This window comes from Pantherophis guttatus, chromosome 5 (assembly GCF_059756535.1).
Source record: "Pantherophis guttatus breed Tessera chromosome 5, ASM5975653v1, whole genome shotgun sequence".
Lineage (NCBI taxonomy): Eukaryota > Metazoa > Chordata > Lepidosauria > Squamata > Colubridae > Pantherophis > Pantherophis guttatus.
Window position 1 is genome coordinate 88,787,315 of NC_142067.1, and position 15,525 is coordinate 88,802,839.

The 15,525-nt window shown below is 41.6% G+C and overlaps 1 protein-coding gene across 6 annotated transcripts in view; it reads left to right on the forward strand.

Moving 5' to 3' along the window:
* NLGN4X (neuroligin 4 X-linked) overlaps positions 1 to 15,525 on the forward strand; it is a 192,190-nt gene that overhangs the window by 15,253 nt on the left and 161,412 nt on the right. The gene's annotated exons all lie outside the window — the stretch shown is intronic.

Below are 15,525 nucleotides of genomic sequence, written 5' to 3' on the forward strand. Positions count from 1 at the left end.
GGTCATGTGATCACCTCTTGCAATCTTCTGACAAGCCTTCTGTCAATGGGGAAGCCACATCCACTTAACAACCAGATTATTGATTTATCAACTGCATTGATTCACTTAACAACTGTGGCAAGAAAGATCGTAAAATGGGGCAAAATTCACTTAACAAATGTCTCAACAACAGAAATTTTGGGCTCAATTGTGGTCATAAGTTGAGGACTATCTGTATACAGATTCTCTTTCATTTTTGTTTCTATTTAAGAATTCTATTTAACAAAAATCTGCCAAAAACTATCCTCAAAATAACAATACAGAGCAATTTATTGAAAATTGTATGCTAAATACTGGAATTTGGCAATAAAATCATCTTAGCCTTTTTTATATTTTGGGTTGTTTTTATTTAAATATGGGTTGTTTTTATTTAAATATGAAAAATGTTGAGAAAATGGATTTTTCCTTAGTTTTCCATTAACTCTTCCAAATCTTTCTCTTTATATGATTCGTTATATTGTAGCCTTTTTTAGACTTTTCACGGGGAACAGACAAATGAAATATTTCTACTTATCATAAGTTGAATGAACCTAAAAGAATAGCTGTAAGAATGTTAGAATTAGCACTTGGATGCAGTTGTGAATGTAACTTTAATTTTGATAGCTTTGTAGGTAGAAGACACAAATGGGAGTTATCTTTCCTAAAATATAGCAGTTTTTACTGCTACTAACAATGTTTCCTTTAAAAAATGTAATGGCTCAAGGGCGTGAACATGAAATTATCATATCTAAGTGAAAAGATAGTTGGAAGCTTAATTATATATTTAAAAGGTGAGGGAAAAGATATACTGTATCTTCAAATAGATTTTGAGTCCTGGAAACTACATAGAAATACCCATGTAATTTTCTTGGCAGCAGTTAGATTTGTTACTGCCCTTTTTTGAACTTTCTTCAGCTTTCCTGCATCGTCTACAGCCATAATATTTCCTGGAAATCTTCCACCCAAATATTAAGAAGTTCCATGTTCTGAGCTCAAGGAAAGTCAGGTATTGCCACCTCTACTTGGTTATTAAACAATCAGACTGGGACTTAAATCATGAACTCTTTCTACAAAAGCATGAATAATTGTGAAAAAATATATATTGCTGTTCCCACAGAACAAATTGTGAATTTATATTAATAGGACTTTTTAAAATTTCTGTATAAATTACCAAAACACACAGACATGCATTAGTACACTGACTTTTGAAGCAAGTTTTTAAAGATTTGAAAAGCATGAGCATTGGTATGCATGTTTATATTTTACCTCCTTTTCAAGATCCCATTAGGAAAAAAATTGTTTATAATAACCAAATTTTCTTTTATGAAAATAGTATTGGTTGAGGGGAATAATAAGAATAATGTAACCTTCAATATACTTACGATGTTCAGAAACATTGATTTGTTACATCATGTTTGACAAATTGTTCTTCGATTTCAAAACTTGGGTGCTGCTAGAACGGAGTGGTGAAATAAAAGGATTTTTAACTGATGAAACATAACTGTATCAGTGTATTTCCATGCCAAATGTAAGCAATCCACCTCAATTATGCTAATTGGTGCCCTAGAAGAAAATGATACAGCTGTTTAGTGAATTAGCAAAGTAGAGATATTTTCCTTTTCAGTAGAATAAATTTCAGAATATTCTTGCCAGAAGGAAATCTGTTGTGCACACAATTTTTTAAAAGACCAAATTATGGTTCATATTTTGACACCAAAAATTCATTGTTTCTATTATGTATTGAATATATTTTATGTTCTTGGTTACTCTGACCATCTATATTCACTATGTTTAAATAATTGTCTTTTATCTATTTGTGTAATTTTCCAAACTATTAGCATAAAAATTGGAGGAACATAAGATGGAAATTATAACCAGAATTTGCTCTTTAATTTTATTATTGAAATAGAATTTATATGTTGCTTTTCAGAATAGGCTCTCAGACAAGCTAGAATCTTATAAAATAAAATACAATATATTAACAACTGAATTAATAAAGTATACACTTGGGAAAGATATTTAAATAATAGTATGTGTAATGGAAAATATTATTTAGTTTGCAGTTCAGAACAAAGCAGCTCCCACAGTTGAAATATTTTGTCTGACTAAAAAAAATGTTCTTGTAAAATTTTTTAAACATTTCTAATGTTCTAGCCAGTGGAAACAATAAGTACCCAGAATAAATTTGTTCTCTTTTTCTCTTTATAGGCCACAAGGATACTGTGCCTGTTCATGCTGATTGCTATTAAGTAGTCTTCTTGCAAAAAATATATATCATTTTTTTTAAAAAAATAGGCATTGGTCACGTGGTGTGGCAGCCACTTGAAAAGGGCAGATTAGTGGAGCTGTGATTGGTTGAGGTAGATTGATATATTGGGATAGGTGGAGTCTGACCAGATGCTGTCTCCCTCCATCTCTGTTTCACAATCCACTGTTGAGAGACAGTGCAGGACCAGAACTCAGCTGAATGGTTCATCATTCCATTTGCATGATGTAGCCATTCATTTGCATGATGGCACACATCAAGCTTGGTCTCAAATGTATGCTTTAGTATAAGCATCTGTCTTTTCTTTAGCGCAGGAATCTAGCTGCTAGCTGATAACACAGATTACCTACTGCTACCAGAGCTGATAAACACCCTTGGATGATGATGTCTTAGCAAATCCTTATATTACTCCCAAAATTAAAGGAAACTTCTTATTCTTGACATTATTATTTGTACTTTAAACTGATAGCAGGCAGCATAGAATTGGTTTTTAAGCTTGTGCCTGAATCCTATACTTTGTGCACCTATTTTGGCAGTAGCTTTTAATAGCTTTCTGCCTTTATTAGGAATGAAGAAATAAGACATGATTCTGCCAAAAAGATGTAGACTTAGACTCAGATTTCTTATACTTCATTGTTATTTACTAAGTGTGCTTTTATTGACTGATTAAATCTGCCGATGCTTGGTTATATAGTTATCACACATACTGTATTTACCTTATGTGACATCAATTTGTTTTGATTGTGTCACAAAACAGGATTGTCTTGCCCTTTAGAGAAGAGTAGTTCAAAGAAAAGCAATTAGAACAATAAAATGTTATTGCAGTTATCCTTGGGGCTATATTGTTTTCCTGTAGCTCATTTGTATTCTACCCAGTGATGCTTGAAACTCTTGTGTGCTATCTTACTCAGGCAGAAAGTTTTCTTAGATAATTTTTATTTGTACCCATCCCTGGGGAAAGACCAAGTTGTATTCTGCTAATATTAATAAGCATAGGAATATGATATGGTGGGTATATTTGGAATGGGAGACCTGAGTTTAAATGCCCATTGTTTATTAGATGATTATGGTCTATTTACTGTTTTTGGCTCAACAAATTAACAAGACTATAATGGTAAATGTTTCCCTGTCCAGTTGTGTCTGACTCTGGGGGGCAATCCTCATCTCTGTTGCCTATTCTAGGGAGCCAGGTTGGTCTGAAGATACTTCTGTGGTTATGTGGCCGCAGTGACTATACATAGTACATCTAAAATGAGGAAGTTGTGAGACCTTGGAACAAGTAGGATAGATCAATATTGTATGCAAACTAACAATAGAAAATTCAGTTCCAAAGTATTTACAAATCTTTCATATTTAACTTTATGAACCTCTGTAAAACAGTTTCACTAAATAAGTCTAACTTTTCTCTAAACATACAAAATTACTTGCATGATGGTGTTGTAATGCACCAAATATATTGATGTGATTGTCACGTCTATTAAATGCCTAACATATTTGGTTTGGTAGCTTACAACAATGCACAAACTGCTTTTATTCCGTACATCCTTAAAATTCATTTATTCCATATAACAGCTATTGATCATTTTACCTGCATTCTGCTTGCGTAAATGAAAGGTTAAGAATAACATTTTGTATAATCAGAATATACCTGTCAACATGAATTCATTTATCCAAAATGTTAGAGGTGAAAGTCTAGGCATGTGACCATGGTTTAAAAGAAGTCTTAGGTTTATTTGTGCATGTATTTTTAATCAATACTTGATAACATTTAAACATAAAAGGAATAAAATATTTATAGGACTGGGGGCAATGGGAATTTAACTGTTATGCTCTATTGAGTCTTATTTTATCCAAATCAATCACAGCTCAGGAAAAAAGGTGTAGACAGCTTATCAAAACACCATAAGGATGTTGGATCCTTGTGAAGGATTCCAAGATAATAACATGGACAAGATTTTTGGATTCAGAGCCAATAGGCAAAAGAAATGCAGATAGCCCTTGACTTACAACCGCAATTGAGCCCAAAATGTATGTTGCTAAGTGAGACATTTGTTAAGTGAGTTTTTGCTCATTTTATGACCTTTCTTGCCACCCTTGATAAGTAAATAACTACAGTTGTTAAGTTAATAACATGATTAAGTGATTCTGGCTTGTGAATTTTGGTCACATGACCTTGGAGATGCTGCAGTGATCATAAGTGTAAAGTATGATCATAAATCACTTTTTTCAGTGCTGTTGTAATTTTGAATGATTACTAAATGTATATTGGAAGTCAAGGACTACCTATTAATTTACCACACCCAATTTAATACCTTGCCCCAATTATACTAACCATGGTAAAACATGGCCCAGCAGCTTCATTTTTTTTCTGCCATTTCCTTAACATATTGCCTCATCCCATCCTCAATCTCAAAATCATTCTTAGCTGTTTATTTATTTATTTATTTCATGTATTTGTATGCCACCCTTCTCCAGAAGGACTCAGGGCGACGAACACAAGTTAAAAACATGTACAACAAAATCCCATTTTAAACCAAATTAACTAATAAATAATAAAACCCAGAATCAGAGTCAGCCTATTTGCTTGAACAGCCAAGTCTTCAGGTCCCGACGGAAGGAGCGGAGATCAGGAGCCGTCCGGAGCTCAGTAGGCAACTCATTCCAGAGGGTGGGAGCACCCACAGAGAACGCCCTACCCCTGGGTGCCGCCAGACGACATTGGCTCGCCTTCGGAACCCTGAGGAGAGCAGCCCTATGTGAGCGAACAGGACGGTGAGAGGCAGGCAGGAGACGGTCCTGCAAATATCCCGGACCTAAGTCATGTAGGGCCTTATAGGTGAGAACCAGCACCTTGAAGCGGACCCAGAGAACCACTGGTAACCAGTGCAGCTCACGCAGGAGAGGTGTTATATGGGAGTAACGAGGGGCTCCCGTAACAACCCGTGCGGCTGCATTCTGGATCAGCTGGAGTCTCCGGGTGCATCTCAGGGGCAGGCCCATGTAGAGGGAATTGCAGTAATCCAAGCGGGAAGTAACCAGGGCATGAGTAATAGTGCGAAGGTCATCTCGGTCCAGGAAAGGGCGCAACTGGTGCACCAGGCGAACCTGTGCGAAGGGCCCCCTGGTCACGGCCGTCAGGTGGTCTTCTAGGGACAGCCGAGCATCCAGGAGGACACCCAAGTTGCGAGCCCTATCAATGGGGACAAGTTTTTCCCCACCCATCAAAAGTGATGGGGTCTCTGAAACCGGAGATGCCGGCATCCACAGCCACTCAATCTTGGAGGGGTTGAGTCTGAGTCTGTTTCTACCCATCCAGGCCCGCACCACCTCCAGGCAACGGGACATCACGGAAAGGGTATCTCAGGGGTGGTGATATATAACTGGGTATCATCAGCATATTGATGATATCTCACCCCGAAGCTACGAATGATCTCACCCAGTGGCTTCATATAGATGTTAAAGAGTAGGGGGGAGAGAACCAACCCCTGGGGCACCCCACAATTTAGGGGCCTCGGGGTGGACCTCTGCCCCCCCCACCCATACAAACTGCAAGCAACCTGAGAGATAGGAGGAGAACCACTGTAAAACAGTACCTCCCACCCCCAACCTCACAAGTTGCTGCAGTAGGATACCATGGTCGATGGTATCAAAAGCCACTGAGAGGTCAAGTAGGACCAGGATGGAGAAACAACCACCATCCCAAGCTACAGTTAGTTTTTAAGCAATACTTATTCCTTGTCTTAATCATGGATACTTAAATCAGTATCTAGGTGGTCATTAGGAGCTGAAAGCAACTTGATGGCACATATTCAATCAATCAATATTCCTGTAAGCATATGTCAAGTCATTTCAGCTTAATTTACTTCATTAACAATTTAGTTGATGTCAAGTATCCCCGAGGGTGAGGTTAGTCTGGTACTGCTTAGTGCAGAGGTGTCACATTGTTATCACATGACGTATTGTGATTTTGTCCCCTTTGCTAAAATGGGGGAGGGCATAGCCAGCGCATGATGCATCTGGCCAATGGGCCACAAGTTTGATACCCCTGTCTTAGCCACTTTAAGCTGTAGCAGGCGTGCTTCTTCCATCCAGCCCCTAGGCATTAGTTCCAGAGCCATTCTGTTTGGGACAGTTTAAAAATTCATGTTTCAATCTGGAGTTTCCTTGTGTGCCCATCATATCTTTAAACTGCTTTCTAGCTGAAAGGTCTGGATTGACTTGAATGTCATTTAACCAATGTAACAGAAAGGCTTCTTCCTGTGACTGTTAATTCTTTGTGTTGTTTTTATTATTTATTTATTTATTTATTTATTTATTTATTTATTTATTTATTTATTTATTTATTATTTAAATTTGTATACCGCCCTTCTCCCGAAGGACTCAGGGTGGTGAACAGCCAAAATTAAAATACATACAATATAAAATTTAAAATAATTTAAAAGCAGAATTAAATCGAAATTGGTTTCCCAAAAATTAAAACCCATTACCCTTAAAATAACTCATTAAAAATTTCAAGCCAGCCCAGCTTGCTGAAATAGGAAGGTCTTCAAAGCTCGACGGAAGGTCCGGAGGCCCGGGATTAGTCGTATTCCTGGGGGTAGCTCATTCCAGAGGGCGAGTGCCCCCACAGAGAAGGCTCTCCCCCTGGGGGTCGTCAGTCGACATTGCTTGATCGACGGCACCCTAAGGAGGCCCTCTCTGTGGGACCGAATTGGCCAGTGGGAGGTTATCGGTGGCAGAAGGTGGTCTCGTAAATAACCGGGCCCTAAGCCATGGAGCGCTTTAAAGGTGAGAACCAATACCTTGAAGCGCACCCGGAAGACCACCGGAAGCCAGTGCAGCTCACGCAGGCAAGGTGTCACATGCGCTGCTTAGGTAATTCAAGCGTGGGTTTTCTCTCGTCTGCTTGCTAGGGACTGAGTGTAGTATTTCTTTAAATCTGTTGTGACCATGCCTCCTCTGCTCTGCTGACCCTCAGTTGTTTCGCTCAGTCTAGCAATAGGGACATGTGTAAAACTGCTCTTGCAGCTAGTGTAGTTAATTGGTTTTCTTTAATTTTTCAAAACCAAAAACTTTTTCCTTTAAGAGTTGTTTAGGAGGGAGTAGAAGAGGAGTTGTTGCAGGGACCAGCTTGCGGCTGCAGCTGGTTTGCCTTTGCTGCAGAGTGGGCAGATTGTCTCTGGGGCTCCAGGTCAACTGCCCACAGAGAGAATTAATTTGCAACAGACGGGGTTTTGTCCTTTGTGGGCATACCCGTTGGGCTATTACTGCCCTGGAATTTGCCACCAGCGGTTGAGCTGGTTACCCGCTCTGCCGGCATAACTGCCTCCGCCATTGCTCCCACGTTGTCGGACGGCTCCAGAGTCTCTGCTTAGCATGCTAAAGCAGGCTCTGAGGATTTCTGGCCGTGCAGCGCCTTTTCGGAGCGGTTTTTCTTCACTCTGGCGCAATGGAAGACAGCCTTTGTGGACGGCAAGAAGGAGAGTCGCCGGAAGGTCCAGATTGCCGCGGAGGAGCATCAGAGGCTTGGAGATCGGCGTCGTGCCATTTTTGTGAGGTTTGCGAGCAGGCTGGGGGTGCAGAGATTTGAATCTCCACCCATTCGTTCTGACGGGCTGTTCAGCGAGATGGCTACTTGGAAGGTAAAAACCTCTTCCAAAGCCCAATTTACTCAGCGGTGAGCGGGGGTGCTGGGAAGAAGCTGGTCCTTGTGCCTTTTTTGGAGTGTGGAGGAGCTGCCTGATATTGTACTTCCACACCATTTTGAAATGGCTGGAGAGGTCCTGGGATTGTTTCTGTAAATCTGCAACCTGTGTGGTGATATAATTGCTTGTTTTGTGACCAATTCAGCTAGTTTAAAATTACTATGGGGGATCAGGAATTCTCTTCGGATATAGAGCAGCCTATTACCCCACCCCCAGAGCTAGAAGAAATAGATTTACTTCCAAAAGTAAATCTAAAAGCTCTGCTCCATTGTGCAGGAAGGAATCGTGGGACAACAGACCAGCTACACCCCTGTCTTTATCGAAATCCTCCGTTGGGGACAAGGATGCCCAAAGGAAACATGATGCTTTGGAAAAACATTTTGCTAGAGCACAGCAGAAGGCATAATCTTCCAGTGCTATTGTTTCCTTTTAGCCAGAAGTTCTGGACTCTTCTGTTCAGTCCAATGTACCCCTGTCTCAGCCCAGGGCAGATTTGCCAATCCCTGAGGTTCAGGATTCTTCTTCAGATTCCCACAAGGTTAACCCAGGAGGGATGCAGGTGGGATAGGCTTCAGGGCGATTGGCTCCAGAAGCTACATTTACCCCAACAGCAGCAGGGTTGTAGGGGGAGCAGGGATCTGCCCAACCTTTGGATTTTCAAACCTTGTTCACTAACGCCTTAGCTCAGGCTCTGGCTTCTGGTTTACACCAAGGGGCCCATATGCAGGCAGTAGTGTCAGGGTGGCAACCACAGCCTCAGGTCCAATTTGTTCCTAGACCGGTGTCACCTGTACAGCAGGAATCTATCTGTAGGGAGGAGGCTTGGATGGAGGAAGATAGCAGGGATCCTGAGTTTTCAAAGGATGAAGGGGGTGTTGCCAGACAAACCGGCTTTCACCACGCTCTTTCGTTCTTCAATGTTTAAACCTTACTTAGGAAAGCCAAGATGGCCACTAATATGGGTACTATTATTAATCCAAAGGATCGGGTCTCTGAAACAGTTAAACCTCATGAAGAGTTGTTTGCAATCCCTACTCCAGATCAGGAATTTATTCCTTGCCCAGAATTGTTTTCAGCAGTTATCAAGAGACAGTGGGATTAGCCGGGTGCTTTATCCGTGGTCATGATAAAAAGTTATATTGTGCTGATCCTGTATTGGACATCCTGCTCAATCTCCCCACAGTTGACCCACCTGTAGACAAAAGCCGTGACAGCGGCCTCCTTTTTCAAACATGCCACTCTGATTTGGCTGCAATAGTTGAGGGAACATCTTCCTCCAGAGGATGCCAGGATCCAGCAGGATATTAATAAGATGGTGGTGGCCACCGAGTAGTCAGCTGACGCCTGTTTAGATGTGGCCAAATTTGCATCTCATGCTTTGGCTTCTACTGTAACTTCCCATAGGCTTCTTTGGCTGCGCCCTTGGAGGGCGGATTTAAAGTCTAAATGGAAGTTGGCTTCAGCCCCTTATAAGGGATCTGACCTTTTTGGGCCAGCCCTTGACCCAATTTTAGTAGAAGGAAAGGACAAGAGGAAGGTGCTGCCTACTTCTTATAGGAGGCCGGACCATAGATTCTCTCCATATTCCCAGTGGCAGCCCTTTCGGCAGGAGACTGGACTCAGTGAGTCCTACTCGAACAGGCCTTATTCCCAGGGATTTGAGACAGGGGCAGATACAACCCTTCTGCCAAGAGACCATATAGAGGAGCTGGGCAGAGGCCCACTAAAAGGGGTAAATGACTCTCTGTCACATCTTCCCATTGGCAGTCGTTTAAGTAATTTCCTAGGCCAATGGGAAGTCACATCGTCTGACGCTTGGGTTCTTCGAACGGTGGGGCAGGGACTCACCCTAGAATTTCAGTCCAGTCCTCCAGACCATTATATCCAATGTCCAATTTCCCGTCAGCAGGAGAAAAGTCAATTTATAGATGCAGAAATCCAACATTTGTTAGACATACAGGCCTTAGAGCCTGTTCCTCCAGGGCAGGAAAGAACAGGGGTGTACTCAATTCTTTTTCTGGTGCCCACGTCTTCAGGGGGCTGGAGGGGGATTTTGAACCTCAAATCCCTCAACAACTTTGTCCAACACCGATGGTTCAAGATGCAATCCCTCAGGATTATCTTGGGATGGATACGGGATGGCGATGTAATGACATCAGTAGACCTACAGGAGGCGTACCTCCATGTTTCAATCCATCCAGCACATTGAAAGTTCCTTCGATTCGCTTATGCCAACCGTCATTATCAATATCGGGCTATGCTGTTCGGCTTCTCATCAGCTCCAAGAACATTCACCAACTTGTTGGCGGTGGTGGTGGCATCCATCAGATTGGTTCCAGTACACATTTTATGCTATCTGGACAATGTCTTAATTCTCTCAACCTCCCATCAGCAGGCCAGGCAGGACTTGAACACTGTTTGCCACATGCTCAACCTTCACAGCTTTTCTATCAACCTAAAGAAAAGTCATCTACAACCCACCACGTGTATCAACCATCTGGGGGCGTTGATAGACTCAGTGAAGGGTCAAATTTTTCTGTCATCCAACCAACAGAGGGACATCAGGGACACGGTGGCTCGCATATTGGCACAGAGACAAGTAACAGCTTGTCTCAGTTGCTAGGAAAATTTATCTCATGTATTTCCATCGTGCCCTGGGCACGCAGACATGTGAGGCCACTCCAATGGTTCCTGCTTCCATTCCAGAGGATCGGGCAGAGCAACTCCCGATCCAAGATAGCTCTTCCAACCAAGGTTCATGTTTCCCTCAATTGGTGGGCCTCAGGGGCCATTCTGAAAGGGTATGTGTTTCAGGACCCCAATTGCATCATGGTAACAACAGATGCGAGCCTTTTCAGATGCGGAGCTCACCTGGGAACCCAAGTGGTCCAAGGATAATGGTCCAGGCAGAGTGCAAAAACAGCATCAATTGGTTGGGAGTTGAGAGCTGTACACCTGGCCCTTCGCCATTTTCAGCCCACTCTTTTACATCATGTCCTTGTCTCGACCGACAATATAGCCATGAAAGCCCACATAAATTGGGAGGGGACACTCACTCTCGATCTCTGATGACAGAGACAGAGAGTTTGTTGAGCTGGGCGGAGACTCACACATTGTCACTGAAAGCAGAGCACATCTCCAGAACATCCAACCTCTGTGCGGACTGGCTGAGCAGGATGAGGCTGGATCCATCGGAATGGAGACTTCATCCAGACTTGTTTCAGGAACTGGTTCGCAGGTTCGGTCAGCCAACCGTTGATCTATTTGCCCAGCCAGAAATCGCGCAGCTTCCAAAGTTTGTTTCCCAGTATCCTTGCCAGGGGGCTCTGGATTGCAATGCTCTATGATGCACGTGGCCTCCAGGTCTTCTTTATGCCTTTCCTCCAATTTCCCTCATCCCGAGGGTAATTTGAAAACTGTTAACAGAACAGGCAGAACTACTTCTAGTTGCCCCTCATTGGCCAAGGTGCTCCTGGTATGCCAACTTCATGAGCCTCTCAGTGTCCCATCCTTGGAGGACTCCTCAGGACAGGATCTCTCTCAGCCAGGGGGTCGTGCTTCATCCAGACCCCAATGGCTCCAGTTAACCATATGGCACTTGAGAGGATCTTCCTGAGGAAAGGCAGTCTTTCAGGGAAGGTGATAAACACCATCCAGGCCACTAGGCGGCCTTCCACTACCAGGATTTATGACGCATCGTGGAGGACCTTCTGTCTTTGGTGTTTGCAACATCATGTGGATCCAACGACGGCGTCTAATTCTGACATTTTAGACTTTTTACAGTCAGGACTGGAGAAAGGGTTGGCCCCAGTTACGCTATGACGACAGGTTGCAGCCTTGTCGACAGTGCTAGCCCACGATGTTCCCCACTCTCTTGCACAACATCCGAGGATCAGGGGGTTCCTTCAGGGGGCCACCAATCTCAGGCCTCCTATGATACATCAATATCCTATGTGGGATCTGCCCTTAGTCCTTCAAGCCCTTACGGCTTCTCCATTTGAACCGCTGGCATCCACTAGTCTATGCCTTTTGTCATTTAAAATGGCCTTTCTCCTAGCTATTACTTCGGCAAGGAGAATATCTGAACTGGCGGCCTTGTCCATCAGAAGTGACTTATTCCATCCAAACACAGCAGTCCTGTGGATGGATCCCTCTTTCCTACTAAAGGTGAATTCTAGTTTTCACTGTGCCCAAGAAATAATGTTGCCTGATTTTTGTCTGGTGTCCAAACATCCGTTAGAAGTAGAGTGGCACACATTAGATGTCAGGAGGGCCCTCCGTAGGTACATTGCAAGGACTGCCTCATTTTGGAAAATGGAGGCACTTTTGGTCTCCTTTCACCCATCTTCCATGGGGAAGAAAGTTTCATCCACGACTATAGCTCGCTGGATTAAGGCATGCATTTCATTAACATACAGCAGCAAGGATAAGCCTTTATCTGGGAGGATGTTGGCCCACTCTACATGGACTACGGCTACGTCTGTGGCCTGGGCCACCCAGGCCTTAGTAGTTGACATTTATAGAGCAGCCATGTGAATATCATTAACACCATTTATGAGGCATTATAGGTTGGATAGCTATGCCTCGGCTGAGGCATCATTTGGGCATAGGGTGTTACAGAGTGTCCACTCATCTAGGACCCCGGGAGCCAGCCAGCCTCCCTCCCACTTAGTTTGAGCTTGGGTATATCCCACACTTGAATTGCCTAAGCAGTGCAATGGAAAATGGACATTGGCTTACCTGAATGTCCCTTTTCGTTGCGATGTGTGGCAATTCAACCCGCCTGTCAGGCTATCTGGTCTGTTCTGGCCCGGAGAGGGTTGTTTTCTGTTTGCTTCGTAGGACACATTGGTGGACGACGCCTTCGCAAAACAACTGAGGTTCAGCAGAGCAGAGGAGGCGTGGTCACAACAGATTTAAAGAAATACTACACTCAGTCCCTAGCAAGCAGATGAGAGAAAACCCATGCTTGAATTGCTACGCATCACAATGAAAAGGCATGTTCAGGTAAGCCAACATCCATTTCATGTCTTTAAAAGGTGAACATGGGTCTAGTTATCTGTCAAATATTGCTTCTGGACAATGAATGGTGGTTTTTTTTCCTACCAGCTGCTGAACTGGTTGGAAGAGAAGAAAACAAAATAAGTTAAATAACACCCATACCCTATAAATAAAGACATTATTTGGATGTTCTGTGACAGAATAGGCATTGCCAGTGGAAGCAGATCAACTGGTGGATATTAATTTAGCCTGGGAAAATACTTTTAATGCAATTATCTGGATTTTATTGTATGGCTGTGATCTTCCCTCTAGTGCATAATGTATTTCAGGTTCTGAACTCCTTCTTTTCCAAAGAATCAGTTCTGTTTACTGTAGTTCTTTTATTATTTTTATTATTATTTCTTTGTAAGTGTGTGGATATGAAGACATTGTTGTTTATCATAGCTGTCTGGATCACTGGTTGAATTTTAAATCTTTCCCTCAAAATCTGAGCACACATTCTAGAGATAGGGAATAGTCTTGATTTCACCTCTTCCTCATGTTCATGTTATGTTCTTGGAACATGAAATCATAAGATTATTAGCAGAACATTTACTTTCATGAACTATGCAATATTTTGTGTCTGAATATTGTTTTGTTCTCAAGTCTTTTTAAAAGAGATAAAATTAAAGGCTACTTAGATGTTAGGCATTCCAGAAATTCTCGTATCTAATATCTGACAGAATAATGGCAACATACAACTGAATAAGCTTTCATCTGAATGTCCAAAGTATTGTAGTGGTGATATAAAAAAAAAAAAACAATTCCTTAAACACACTAGCAATATGAATAGCATGTTTAGATCTCTGCTTTTTAGGTTTTCCATAAGGGTTTAACATAATTGATCAATAATAAAAATTCTGATGTTTAGGAGCAAACTTGAACATCAGGTTATATACCTTTTTGAGAGAAAATATTAATATGTGAATATGTAATTATCAGATTTAGCTGACCATATCTTAAAAGTAAAAGAGAAAGATGAAAAGAAAAATCTATTGATATGAATGTATAAAGGAACTAGGCATCCAGTGACCTATTGGGTCATCCTTTCAGAGATGTTCCCGTACGTAAATAGAGAAGCAAATGACTACACATGGGCAAAACAAAACAAAAAAATGGATGAGGGAGCAACTTCCTCATAATTAAAATTCCTTTTTAATTAGCAATTTTATGATGTTTGTGTATCTATATTTTTCTTGACTGTACACCGCCTTGAGTCCTACAGGAGAAAGGCGGTATAGAAATATAATAAATAAATAAATAAACTTCCAATTTCTTGCCAGCTTCCTCATTGATGTGGTTTGTGGGAAGCTGGCAGGGAGCTTCCTCCTCCTCCCTTTGGAACTGCCTGCCACTGTGCTGAGGGGAAGGGAAACAAAGGGAGCCACTTAGTGTGACGGAAACTGCATCTTCACTTTCCATCCTGGTGTGTTTCCAAGGGTCCCTTCCAGGAAAGAAGGAAGAAGTTCACCTGTTGACTGCCAGCACTTCCCCAGCCAGTTCTATTTCACATATAGGCGTGCAAATTTCATGCTTCCCTTGCTTTCCACTGCTGTTAAGAAATTTAAAATTTCAGCTTTTGTTCAAAAGCAGCCAATCACAGTGCATCTCTCAGGCCTTTCCACCAGCTTGATTGCCTGCAGGGGTCAGAAGAAGGTGGGAAAGAGGACAAGAATATGACCGTACCATCTTTTCTTGTACCATACAAACTTATATGTTTCTGGGAAGTATAATAGGAAGACATGTTGGATGAAGTGATCATAACTTTCCAAAATTTTATTCCCACAAGAATCAAGGGTCCCAATATTCTGCAACTTAGTCCATTTGAGTTACCTTGATTCAGTAATTGTTGCTTTATACCTTCTAATTTTGCCCAGTTGAAGGTGACAAATAAACATACTTAAGAGTTTTAGTAATATATATTTAGTTTTTCTACATGTGATCATTACTTTTCATGCATGTGGTCAGACTTGACCTTGAAAGGAACATTTCATAGTTCATTCTGCATAAGAATGGTTATCCTTAAAAATAACTATGGATATGTGTTCAGGATAGTAAGACAAAGCATAGTTACTTTTTTCTGCAGAACTGAAAGCTGTATTTGAACAAAGACTTCAGTTTCGGAGGTGAAAATGAACTGATAACCCTGTGAAGTGAAAATATGACTCTGCTTCAGGGAAAATAAAATATGGAGTAATACTTTCAAAAATAACACCAGGGGGCTGACAGAGATAGGAAATTTAGTAGTGAAAGTGAAAAATGACCAACCTCAGAGATTATTTAAAGGTCACAGGAAAGATTTCTCTCTCTCCCATCTCCCTCTTTATCCATCCCTTCCCCTGTCTTAACCAATCAATGAACCAACCAATCAACCATTTCCTGATAAGTGTCTATTGGTTCCATTATTGAAAGTCAAATAATATTAAGAGAACAAGATGAAACATGCTGAGGCATTTCAGAAATAATGCTAACAGAACTTACATTGTAATATAACCA